Genomic DNA, 13363 nt, shown 5'->3' with positions numbered 1-13363 from the left:
GTTTGACCTTAATAGGTAATTGTTTCCAAGACCTTCTGCACATCGCTAATGATAATGATTTCTGAGCTTGAGCGATGGCTGCTGTCATCTGATATTAGCATTATATGTATTATTTACTGCAGGGGAGCATTTTACTGAAATATACCAATGAATCACAAATATGTTGGGAATTATAGTGTGTGTGTGTGTTTGGATGTCGGCATGTATAAGCCATTCTACGGGGACTTGCTTGGTCCACATAGCGTGGGTTAGTCTTGTAAAACCTGCTAATCACTATCTTTGTGCGAACCGGTGTGTTGTCAGGATCGGTCGCAGTAGTGTGTTCAGGTACTTTATAGCAAGTGCATTGAAAAACTAAGGGGCATATTTACAATAACTGGTGCATCCCTGCAAATCAGCAGGGATGCGGCAGTTATTGTGCGCCACAGCTCTGCCATCATGGATGTGCCGCATTTACAATGCGGCGCACCATGGTGCAAAAACGGCACAGATGCGTGACGTATCTGTGCCGTAAAAGTGATGCATTGCTGGAGTTGCGTCGCAAGCGAGACGCAGCTCCAGCAATGTTTTGGGGGCCCTATCTAGTTAATGCTGCATCAATCCTTACGCCTGCTTCAGACAGGCGCAGGGTTTTGACGCAGCATGGGCCTAAAAGTGACTGAGTGAAATCTTGTAGATTTCACTCAGCCACTTTTAGTAGGCGTTCCTGCGCAGGAACGCCCCCCCCACCTGCACAGGAACGCCTACATGTGGCGCAGGGCATTACAACATGACGCATCTCCCAGATGCGTCACGTTCGAAGTACCCCCGCACCATGAAGCAGGATTTGCGCCGCCTCTGCGTCACAAAAGTGATGCAACGGCGGTGTAAATGAGGCGCAAGGGGCTTGTAAATCTGCCCCTAAAAGTGCAGTTAGATTTGCCGCGGTCGGTAGTGGGATGACCTGCAGGGCGGTGACGTGGGGAGGGTGAGGCGCAGGGTGGGGGGTAGTAATGTATGGATTACGGAGTTTTACAGGTAAGTAAACATATAAATAAATAAAATGAATTTCGTTGCACGCACTGCATCGCATTTGGTGATGCAGTGCAAGCAACGAAATTCGTATTATTTATTTATATGTTTACTTACCAGTAAAACTCCGTAATCCATACATTACCACCCCCCACCCCTGCCCCTCCCCACGTCACCGCCCCGCAGGTCATCCCACTACCGACCGTGGCTGTCGGTCTGCTTTATAACCTTCCCCACTATCAATGCGTGCGTGGAGTTAGAATAGTAATTACACACTTCTTTATGGTCAATGGCCGGTCCTCTTAATAATCGGTATGATATGGTGTGTGTGTTTGTTTAATCCATATTATGGGGGCCACGCAGGCCCTCACAGTGTTGGTAAAACCTAATAAAGCCAAACACTATCTCTGTTAGAACCACATCGCTACAGGGACCGGTGGCCATAGTGTGTTTAAGTAGATTTGAGCGTGTTTGGAAAAAAACTAAATGCTGTTATAGTAGCTTTGGTCATCTCTATAACCTACCCCAGTATCAAGGCATGTGCAGAGTTAGAAAGTTAGGTGCACACTCCATAACCGTCAGTGGCCCTTTTGATATATAAATAGGCATGTCCTGTACACAGTGTGTGTGTATCTGCATGGGTGGACAGGCATTGAGCCTAAGGGATTATTAGAAATGCGCAAAAGTATATTTTTCAGTTGTGATTTCTCTTAAGGTGCTTTTACTATCACCATCCTTCTTCATTAAAATATTCTCTTATGAATTTAATATCTTTGTATTTATTAGGCAAAGCTCTGTGGGGCTCCCTTACAAGCCCCTTGTGCCACCGACGCGTCACTTTTACATAGGGTTGCAATTACAGGATGAGGCAGCAAATATGGCTGAAAGGCCGGATCTGGAAATATCGACTTTTTTTATGATATTTACATCTCAGGTCGTTAATGCTCGGAATGGATGGAAACAACGTTTTTTCATCTTATTAGCACACGCCGTACATTGCGAACTCCGTTAAGATCGGCATCAATTTTTCCCAAATGTGGTCTTTTATAAATCTTTGTGATCTGGGAGCACAATATTTTTGTTATTCGATTTTCACATATTACATATCGATATTTGCTCAAATGGTAATTGCGCCATCTCACATTATTGGTAATCGTTGCTTGTGCCCGTTGCACCTCAGCTACATCTTTCATCTACAACCTAATTTTCAAGCAGGGATATCATATTTTAATATTTAGGGGTTCTGGAAATACACTAGATACAAGTAAACGAGTAAATCTGTGCCCATGAGTGTAGAATCAGCATACAATAGGTGGGAAACCTGTAAAGTTATCTCACTGGAAAAAAAATGTAAGTTTCCCTGTTTTCCTAAATGTTTTCTTGACCCATTCCCTGAGTCAAAATGGTAAAAAATGTGTGCCTGTCAAGTAACAAAGTAGATCATTTCCCAGCGTGAGAATGGGAAGGAAATATCTCCAAAACTGATGGAGATGTAGGACCAGGGTTTACCTGTAGGAAACCTATTTTCTTTTGGAGGAAAAAAAAATAAAAGATTAGAGCAATTGCTTTCATTGGAGACATTTTTCACATGTATCACTGTCCACTGTCTATAATTACAGGTATTTAAATGCATTTGATTCAGCGTAAATGGAAATTCTCAAAATATTTCCAGGAATAAACATGGGGATTTGCAATAATAGCCTCTCAGGCCTACTCTGGGATTTCAGAAATGTTTTAAATCTACACCCAAACGTAGTTGCAAATCTACGTATGTAAATGTTTGGATTCTTCACTCTAGACCTTTGAGTCCATAAGCAGGACATGTAGGTGTTATGCCCATAGATTCATCAAGCATCCATTTTGCGATTCCTTATTAGCGAAAAATAAGGATTCGCTAATAACGAATAGCAAAATGCTATGCATGAAGAACTCGCTTAAAAGATAGTGATTTCTTAAAATTCCTTCATTGTGACTCGGAAGGAATACCTCCCCATTCATTCCTATGGGCCTAGAGGCTCATGGGAATGAATGGGAAGACAATCTCAATTTGCGATTCTCAATTAGAGAATCGCAAATTGAGATTGCAATTTCAAGGCTACCAGGGTGTCAAAAGGACACCCTGTTGCACCCCTGAAATCTGCATATGGGTACATCTTGCACACACACATGCCCTAAGGGCATGTTTGTGTGTAAAATGGAATTTTGAAAAATGCACTTTAGTGCATTTTTCAAAGTTTTTGCAAATTACCATGAATAATTTGCTCCCCCTATTAGTGAAATTGCTAATTTTTTAAACTTTAATAAATTGCATTTAAGGAATCCTGATTTGAGATTCCTTAAATGCAAAAGCAAATTAAGTAATTGCAATTTTGTGATTTCTTTAATTGCGATTTTTGCATCTGGGATGATGCATCCCAAATGCAAAAATACCGGTCGCAAAGGGGCATATTCTGAGAATCTGCCCCTTTGCGAGTGGTGTTTAGCTTAACGCATCTATGCCATGGTTGGGCAAGTAATTTGCACAACACAAGGAGGGAGGTACCCTAGGAACCAATAAGGGACCGGGTCAACAAGTATAAGAAAACAAGGAAGAGGTCCCTAATCGTTGGGGGTATACCCTATGTCGTATGGTAGCTCCACCAAGATGTCTTGGGGGCTATCTACGACCTGACAGAAAAAGCTGTCTTCGAGATTCAACATACATACAATCACTAAATGGAGGCTAATAGTCAGTGGAGGAACTCTGTGTACAATCTTTGACAACTTTTTAAAAACACTCTAATATTCACCATTATTTAAAATCAACAATTTATTGTTCAAAATTAATAACTTAATATGATCTAACAATGAATAAAAAATACAATCAATCACAGATTAAAAAACCAAAAGTCGACGCGGCGTTTCGGTGTCTTGTGTCGATGGTAACAGCTTCTTCAGGACGGGTTTTTTTAAAAAAAATCTCTAGAAAAATAAAATTACAAAATTATAATCAACAGAGGCCTATTGTACACTGACGTTAGCTCAACCATAGTATCACAATTACAAATACAATTACACATTCACCTAAACGTTTGTGATGTCTATGCTCAGAGTTGTGTCCAAATCTGCGATACATCTCTCACAATGAGGAGTACTTATTAGGGAACCATCCCTCTTAAGATCATCTCAACTAAGGATCCAATTATGTTCCTATATGCGTAGTCAAAGCATTTTGCTTATCCTGGATTCACAAGATTATTAATCATTCTGGTTTGACACTCTTTATACAATTGAAACAGGCTTTTCTTAGGTTACAGTTGACTTTTACTTTAAAAGGCCGTCATATACTGTTTCGACAAACCTCATTCTTACACATTTTGTACACCTTGCCCTTCTCAGTTCGATAATTGAACTTTTAGGTTTAGAAATGGTCACATTTCATACACAAAGATATTGCCAACCTACCTCAAGCTTTTTTGAGGGATTCTGACCATAAAAGATATCTATGCTATGGTTGGGCAAGTAATTTGCACATCCGGATGACTTTTTCCAACTATTTTACCACTAATTAAAGAAAATAGATCTTTTAGTTGGATATATTATTTTCTTCAGTTTTTTTCTAGTTTTAGACTGATTCAATGCAAAGACTCGTGCAAAGGTTGAAACGCAAAGCACAGCTAACTCAGGAGGCTATTGTGTCCTCAGAAGAGAATTGCTCGTGACCTGACAGAAACAAGTTAAACAAGACAATCTGCTTTTTGTTTCACCTTTACAAGGTTGCTATATTGAGTACAATTCGGTTAGTCAATAATAGTGAAGCTTTCTTATGCAGCAATTAAAACTGTCGCAACCTGTTAGCAATTCTAGCACAAAAACTCTTCCCAAAATACATTACTTTCAATTTGACTCTCGGAATGGAAAAATGCATTTTTTAAGACCATCGCCTACCTCACAGAGAAAGCGTTCCATTAAGTAAAGGTTTGACTGCCAAAATATCCAATTCATATGCTTATTGTTGTTTTTTCATTTGTAAGTGGTAAATAAGACCGAGAGTTGTGCGCTGTACATTTTGGATTCCACATTACATATCATTTAACCTGCTGTTCTTGTTTGTAGAACAAATTAACTCACTCTCTGCGATGAAATTGTTTATCTGAGGTACCACAAATAAGGAGCAGGGCTACATGTTGCTTTTCTTTTATTAAGTTCTTTCCTTATGGATTCTGATGAGGCATCCATGGGTGCATTCGACCTGCTTGACTAATACCATCAGTAGCCAATCAGTGAACCACATATGCATGTACTCAAGAAGTGATTCACTTACGAACTAATACCTTGTGCACTCAGTCACCCCTTTTTCTAATACATATAAGGTGAGCTACATGGGGTGCCCGAATGTAAACTGTTGAATGGGCGCCCTAGTAAGTCTTCTTGCTCACTCATATGCATGCACTCACTCATACATTCATTCACTGAAACACTTGCCAACCTCTGCACTCACTCACCTGTTCTAAAATATATGAGGTAAACTACCCGACAATTCAAAATACTCACTATTGATTGGACCACCTCAAAACTACTTGCTCACTCGCAGAACCCGTGTGCTCCATCTCACTCACACACTATCCTTAAAGATAATTAGTTAATGGCCAAATGTGTATAAATGTACACAGTTAGCTTGACCCGTTACTATGTCTTGTTGCGCATTCACACAGATGTCCACACTCATGCATTCACTCACTCGACCATATGCCCAAATGTGCAGTGTGCCCACCCACCGTTATCACAAAAGACACAATTTGGCCCAACAGAGACATCTCAATGTGCATTGAGTTTGGCTTAATTCTTTATTAAGGGCTAGAATATGAGTCAGGCAGAGCATTACCGTTGAGGGAGGAACAATTTCACATAATCAGATTTTTCAGGTGTGAGAACAATGGATCTGATATTATAGCCCATAAACATCTTCTGATAAAATTAAGTGAGATCAGGCCAGGGCTGAAGGCAGAAGTACAGCCTGGCCCCTGCCCAACCTCTTCCCATTGCCTCTGCCTGCCGGCAGCCTCTATTGTGCCTTGGCACCCTTCTCACCCTCATGTGAGCCAACCAGTCAGCCCTGCAACCTACAACCTGCCGCTCCTATTAAACACCTAATCCGCGCAGCTGGTAAATGGCAGTGACATTTTCTCCTGAGTAGAGAAACCAAATGTGGACTTTTTTATTTTTATTTGCATAATGCAAGGGTTCAGTTACCATTTGAAATCAGTGTGGTTCCAGACCCATTCATTATAGCATCCCTGCACCGCGCAACTTGTAATCTGGACCTGTCTTCCAGCTGCCAAAAACGGTTGACAGGCCTTTTTTGTCAGAAAATAATCAAATTATTTTTCTCTGCCTAGTGAAGGCAGAGTCGTGGACCCGTTTCTCTGGAAATATTATGGATGGATTTCTACATTTTTTTTCCCAGTAACACCATTTTCATTCAGGAAAGGATAACGTTTTTTTTCTTGTAGTCAAATACAGTGACCTTCAAACTATGCCCACACATGTGTATTTCTTTGTCTGACCCTTTGTCTCTATAGAGGCACTCAAACACATCTCCTGGCCTCAGGCGCTATTGCATTTGAATGCTCTAAAGGGGACTTAGATGAGAACCCATCCTTCTTCAGCAATGCCTTTCCTGTTCATTATTATTGCAAATGACCTTGGTCGTTGATTCAAATCACTAACGATTGTTTTCTTGTACATTGGTCACGCCACTTCTCCAAGGCCAGTTTCAGCATGCCAGGGACACGTTCTGTTTGCTGTTTGACATATGCACCTCTTTTTTGTTCTCTGAGCCTACTGTGCAAGAGCCATTTTGTCAGCATACAATCAAAAGTCAATCACACTAAACACCTGATGCGAAAATAAGACGCAATTGAAACCAGAAGGTTATCAGGGAGGGAGCGGCTTTAAAGCGAGTGTTTTGGAAGCGCGCACCACAGTCTAGCGACAAGAGTGGCAGAATGGGATGTGCATAGAAATCAAGATTTTTTTTGTTTTTGAAAAGGGTGATATGTTTCATTTCTTCTTATTCTAATTAACAATAGAGTTTTTTTGCATCGACTGTTGTAAAATGTATTATGCTAGGGAGAGCGTTATACCCAATGTATGAACTTAATGCTACAAAGTTGAAGACAATCTCTAGACGTGCGGTGGCTTGATACTATAATCCAGTGTATAATTTGTGCTAGAGGTGGGTACTGACTGTCATTTTGAGGGTAGGATGCTACCTTCCTTTTTTTGGGATTTTTTTATTGTTCCACAGTGAAATACTCAAACAATACACCTTTTAGACAATGACACAAATTCATGTATGGTCAACAAAAGCACCCCAAATACTCAACCCAATCTTCTTTTTTTAACACCCTTAACAGAAAATAAACTAATTTCTAAATTAAACAAATTATATATTTTGGTCCGCCATACCTCAAATGCTGGGGGGTCATTTTGAAGCCACTTAGAAGCAATGCACAACCAAGCAGCAGTCATTGCAACAAAAAATCAAATAGCTATATTTATACAGTGGAGTACCTTTATCAATTTCCGACCCCATCCCTAATAACATTATGGCGGGTGTAATCTGCATCAGACTATCAATAATTATGGAGATAAATTTCTCTATATCCATTATAAATCTGGATAGTTTACAACAGCTAAAAAAGACATGTAAGCTTGTCAGCATCATCTACCTGACAGCGGAAACATTTACCCTCATAAACTCCCCCCACTTCAGCATACGAGCTGGGGTATAATACAGGTCAAACACGGTCTTAAAAAATTGCACTTTCAGATTAGCAGACATTAACACAACCCTAGATCTGACAATAGAGTCTTCAATTGATATGTTCTGCTCTCCTAAAATGTTAGACCATTTAGCATTATATTTCCCTAGATCATCAGATCAGCAAGATAATATGAATTTATACAACACCCCTATCTTTTCGTGCCGCCTTACTGCCTCCACAAGAATATTGGGTACAAACAAAACTTTCATGCGCAAAATAATCCCGAACTTGAAGAAATTTAAAAAACTGAAGATTCGAAATTGTACATTCACCCTAATTCCTCAAAAGACATAAGGAGCCCCCCTTTGCATAGAAATCCCCTAGTCTTGGGATACCTTTATTCTTCCATACAAGGGCTACATTGTCCCAAAAGATAGGGAGAAGAATCTTCTCAGCATTCATAGGTGTGTAATTATATACCTTCTCCAATGAACAAAGTTTACGAATTTGTTTCCATATTCTAAAAGCACCTTCTAAAACTTTAAATCTTGTTCTCTTGAAATAGCTCCCATCAATTTCTTTAAATAAGCATTGCCGTGCTTCAGATCTTAGCAAAATCGCAAAAATCTAAGGGGCCTCTGCTACATTAACCATACCTTCCACAGTCAATAAAATCTTCATTTTTAACAAAAAACATACATAAAAGTATAGGGCAAAATCTGGTATGGCCAAACCACCTCTCTCCACTGGAAGGGTCATAAACCTGTTAGCTCGCCTTGGTTTACCAGGGGCCCAGATAAACTTTGCACACAGAGATTGAAGATGTTGCAGCTGAGCGCTGGTCACTTCCAAGGGAATTGATCTAAATATATATAAAGCCTTAGGTAAGACATTCATTTTAATAATATTGCTTCTACCTATTAAAGTAAAGTGTAGCCGAGCCCATTTATCAAGGGAGTCCTTAAACCTTTGTATCAGCGCATTCCAGTTAGCATCAACCACTTATGACATCGAGGTTCTTATTTTAATGCCAAGATAAGTCACCTCTTACAACATTCTAATATCCTACACCACAATGCTTTCTGAACAAAGCATTTGAGTTTTGGTCACGTTAAGTTTATATCCAGATACCTGGCCAAACAGTATTGCTAATTGTTCAATCGCTTGAATTGCGAGCATTGGATCGGCTGATGTCACTGAAATATCGTCCTCGTAAGCGAAAACAGAAAATGGAATGTCATTAGCATAAAAATGTTTAATGCGAGGATTTTTATTCAGCTGCTCAATAAAAGGACTATTATATAATGCAAATAAAAGTGGGGAGCAGGGGCAGCCTTGCCTGGTACCTCTAGTAATTTTCACAACCTCCGATAACCCCATAGCAGTAATTCTACCAATCGGTTCAGTATATAATACCCGAAGGCCAGTCAAAAATCCTTGTCCAAAGCCAATACGACACATCAATTGCCATAGATACCCCCACTTCACCCGATCGAATGCTTTCTCTGCATCCAATAAAATTAATCCTAAATCTCGCTTTTCCATATATGCCACATCGAACAAAGTAATTACTTTATTTACATGGGTAGTAGTCCCACGAGAGGGTATAAACCCACTTTGATTTGCAGACACTAGAGAGCTAATTACCCTGGATAAACGATTTGCTAATATCTTAGAGTAAATTTTACTTTTGCAATTCAACAAAGAAATTGGGCGATATGATCCAACCAATTCCGGGTCTTTACCCTTCTTACAAAAAAACACTATGGACGCTTCAGCCCATGACTTAGGAGCATGACCCTTCTGCGCAGCCCGAAAAGTATTCAGCATTTCTTCCTTTAAATAATGAAAAAAGAGTTTGTAAACCTCTGTCGGGATCTTATCAGGGCCAGCCGCTTGTCCTAAAGCAAGATTATGATCCGCCATTTCTAGTTCTGACATTGAGATAGGGCTATCCAGCTGTTCTGCTTCTTGAGGATCTAAGAGTGATAATCCCTCCTCCAAAAATACACTGTCATTAGCCCTGGTCTGATCCTGTTGTGTATATAAATTGGTGTAAAACTGATGTAAGATAGACAAAATCTGCTGTGGATCCTGATATGCTTGCCCATTCTTATCCTTCAAAGACGATATCGACCGGGAAAACTCTTTCATTCGTAGCCGTAAGGCCAGACATCTACCAACTGTTTTTCCATATTCGTGATTTTCTTTTTTATAAACTAAGTACTTCTTAGCACTCTCAATATTCCACATGCCATTGATCTTAGCCCGGGCACTAACAACCGAGTTTTCTAATTCCATGATATTATTACTTTGCTAAGAAATCACCACTGCTAAAGTACCCTCTGCTTCTCTCAAAGCATTATTCAGTCCCTGCAGCTTTAATCTAATTTTCCTTTGCCGGTGAAGTCCAAAATTAAATACTTCACCTCGAAAACAAGCCTTAAATGTATCCCAAATATTTGCAATATAAGTCGATTTCCTATGATTATCAAAAAAATCATTCATTCAGCACCCCGTATATTCTCTAAACTCATCATTATGTTATGTTAGGCTCATTTATTATGCGCACAGATGCTCCAGCAAAGGAGCGTCCTGGCGCCCGACAAGGTAGCTACACAACACAACTGGACAGAGTGAGATGGAATAGAACTACAGAAACACAAAAGTTTTTACAGCTCGGCGAAAAGAGAGCAAGTCCCTGAGGGCACGGGTTTCAGGGGGAAGGGAATTCCACAAAACCGCAGCTCGTACTTGAAATGAGCGGCCGCCAGCCCGACAGCGCTTGAAGCGGGGGACGACCGCAAGTTCTAGGTCCGAAGATCTTAAAGAACGGACCGGGACATAGCGGGACAGGAGGTTAGAAAGAATCAGGGCAGGAGATCCCTTAAGGATTTTATAGGCTACACAGAGAACCTTGAACTGAATCCTTCGCGCAATCAGTAGCCAATGTAGGGTGCGCAGAGTATTAGTTGTGGGACAGAATCTAGCATAAAGCATAGTTTCCGATCAAAAGAGAAAGTCTTAGATAACATCTTCCGACCGAAGATACCCAATTCCAAAACAATTGGAGAATGGTCTGAAGAAATTCTAGGATATATTTGAACTGAAGCCCCCGCTAGAGCAGAAATGGAAACAAAAAAATTATCTAAACAAACACATTTTTTATGGGGAAAGGAATAAAATTTATAACCCGGGTCCTTGGGATTCAACTTACTCCAAACGTCAACTAACCCATGATCATTAACTAAGTTATATAACGCTCTAAATACATGTGGTTTACGACCTTCATATCTTTGTGGCCCATCCAACAGCTCTTGATTATCCAAGTTAATTTTTATGTCTCCACATATAACCAAAGGTCGTCCCCAAATGGCCAGCTCTAAATTCAACTCCTCCAAAGTTTCTGCCTAATCTAAATTAGAGCCGTAAATCGTACAAACAGTAAATTTACTGTCACCAACTCCATACTCAACAATGGCCCAACGCCCTAAATTGTCAGCCAAAGCACGACCCATAAACTGTATATTAGATTTAGCTAAAATAGCCACACGAGTCATATGGAGTTGCTTAGAGGCTGTAGTGAGTGAAAACCCAAGCTAGGGTATTTGGGTTTCCTATACACACACCACGTCTGGCTGAATAACTCGCAGTTCAGCAGCTACCCGCTTTCTTTTTGACAAATCATTAAGGCCGGAGACATTCAGCGAACAAAATTTTATCCCTTTAGAAATCATTTCAACAATATGGTTTTAACAGGACCCAAAAAAGCCAAAACCCAGTTAAATCCATACCTACACATGCTTGTTTTCCTTGTGACCATATCACAATTTTTATTTTGATTATATTCCTCAAGAAAATAATTACTGTGGATTTTTACCCCTTTTTACCCCACCAACGTGCCCAACTCTGCCCCTCCCGATGCCCCCCAATTTCCCTCTCCGCCCTCCCACCCCCTGTAATGAGGCTTTAGGACATTTGGTCCTGTAGATGCAAGCTCCCGTATCCTCCTGACTTCCCTTACAGGCCTTTCTAAACAACTAAGATTATAAAATAAATAAATGAAAGGAGAGAAAAAAGAAACATGGTGATATATTATTCATCACCCTAGACATAGAAGAGATAAAACAAAATCAAACATTTCCTAGGTTAGCCCATACCTAGTCCCTAAGTTTATATCAAAATCAGCTTTGCTAAATAGAGCCCAAGAATTCTTTAGCTGACACTATGGGGTCGATTATGATTAAGGTGATTCCGCATCCTCCGGGCCGGTGGAAGCCACCGCCGGCCCGGAGGATGCGGAATCACCGCTGCGGACCTTCAAAACACCCACCGCCAGATAATGATGGCGGTGCGATCAGCCACTGATCCGCTGGGTGTTGGCTGCAATTTGGTGGCGGTGTATGCAAGACACCGCCAGCAAAATTACGATGGGTTTGAATACATGCTTTTCCGCTGCGGATTTACCGCTGTGGAAAAGCATGTGGACAATAGCTTCTGGGGGGCCCTTGCGGGCCCCCAGGGTGTTGGGTGGGGGGTGCACATGGGGGGTACCTATGGTACCCCCCTGCATTTACATACACAAAGCGGCAGGCACGGCGCATGACTGCAGCTTTGTGCATGTAAATGCAAATCATGCATTTTTAATCTTGTGGCGGGTGCTGCTTCAAGCAGCTTCTGAAGCAAGGTTAAAGATACGAGATGTGATCGCCAGGGTGGCGGTCACATCCTAATTGGTATGGAGGGACCGCCGCTGCCCCTGCGGATGGTCCCTCCACCTCGAGGTGGTGGACGGACGCAGGTCCGTCCGCCATCCTAATAGGCGCCAAAATTAGTGAAAAAACAGGTACGCTCTTGAAAATGACTTTTAGTTTTGCCGGAAACATTAAGTAAGCTTGTGCTCCCTTGACTTGAAATTGCGCAATCAGCTGCCGAAGCTGCCATCGGAGCTCAACACTATGTTAACAAAGATCCGGCCTAGCAAAAAAGTCAACATCCCCCCCAACTCAAAAGCTGTTGAATGAAATTAGGTAGGCTCTGGGCTTAGGGTCCCCTTGACCAGCTCTGAGACGAATATTAAAGGGAAACCTATGAGCTCGTTCGATTTCTCTGCCCCAGTCCCATCTAGCCAACTCAAGAAAAGCTTTTTTAAACAGCTCTACGATGAATCTCCTTGGGTCCTGCCCTTCCTTCCCCTCCGGAATCTGAAGTATTCTTAGATTGTTCCGACGGGCTCTATTTTCTAAGTCTGCCATTTTCCATTGAGTATCCTCCCTGGTAGCCTGCAGCTGCTCAGTAATACCCTTTTGTCTAACGAGTTCATCCTCCAAGTTGGATATCCGATTTTCAGCCTCATTGAATCTAGCAATAAAGTCACCATGAGATTTTGCAATGCGTCTTACGGAATTCTGTAACTTGCGGCACAAATTTTGCACTCTTTGACTCTCTTCTCTCGTTTCGTCACGATGGGACATAATGGATCGATAAATCAGGGTTAAAGAGACTTCTTCCCGTCCCCTTCAACATTTCATTGTTCCAATTGTTGAGCCTGTACAATGCCGTTCATGTCAGAATTTGCATTCAGCTCTAACCTTTTCCGTACC

The 13363-nt window shown here is 41.1% G+C and overlaps 1 protein-coding gene across 1 annotated transcript in view; it reads left to right on the top strand.

The window, feature by feature from the left end:
• Positions 1-13363, top strand: part of MGAT4C (MGAT4 family member C) — a 1083724-nt gene that overhangs the window by 68814 nt on the left and 1001547 nt on the right. The window lies entirely within an intron of this gene.

Source organism: Lissotriton vulgaris, chromosome 1_1 (genome assembly GCF_964263255.1).
Source record: "Lissotriton vulgaris chromosome 1_1, aLisVul1.2, whole genome shotgun sequence".
In the NCBI taxonomy this organism is placed as follows: Eukaryota; Metazoa; Chordata; class Amphibia; order Caudata; family Salamandridae; genus Lissotriton; species Lissotriton vulgaris.
Note: the sequence above shows the minus strand (reverse complement) of the source record. Positions and strands in the feature narration are given on the sequence as shown.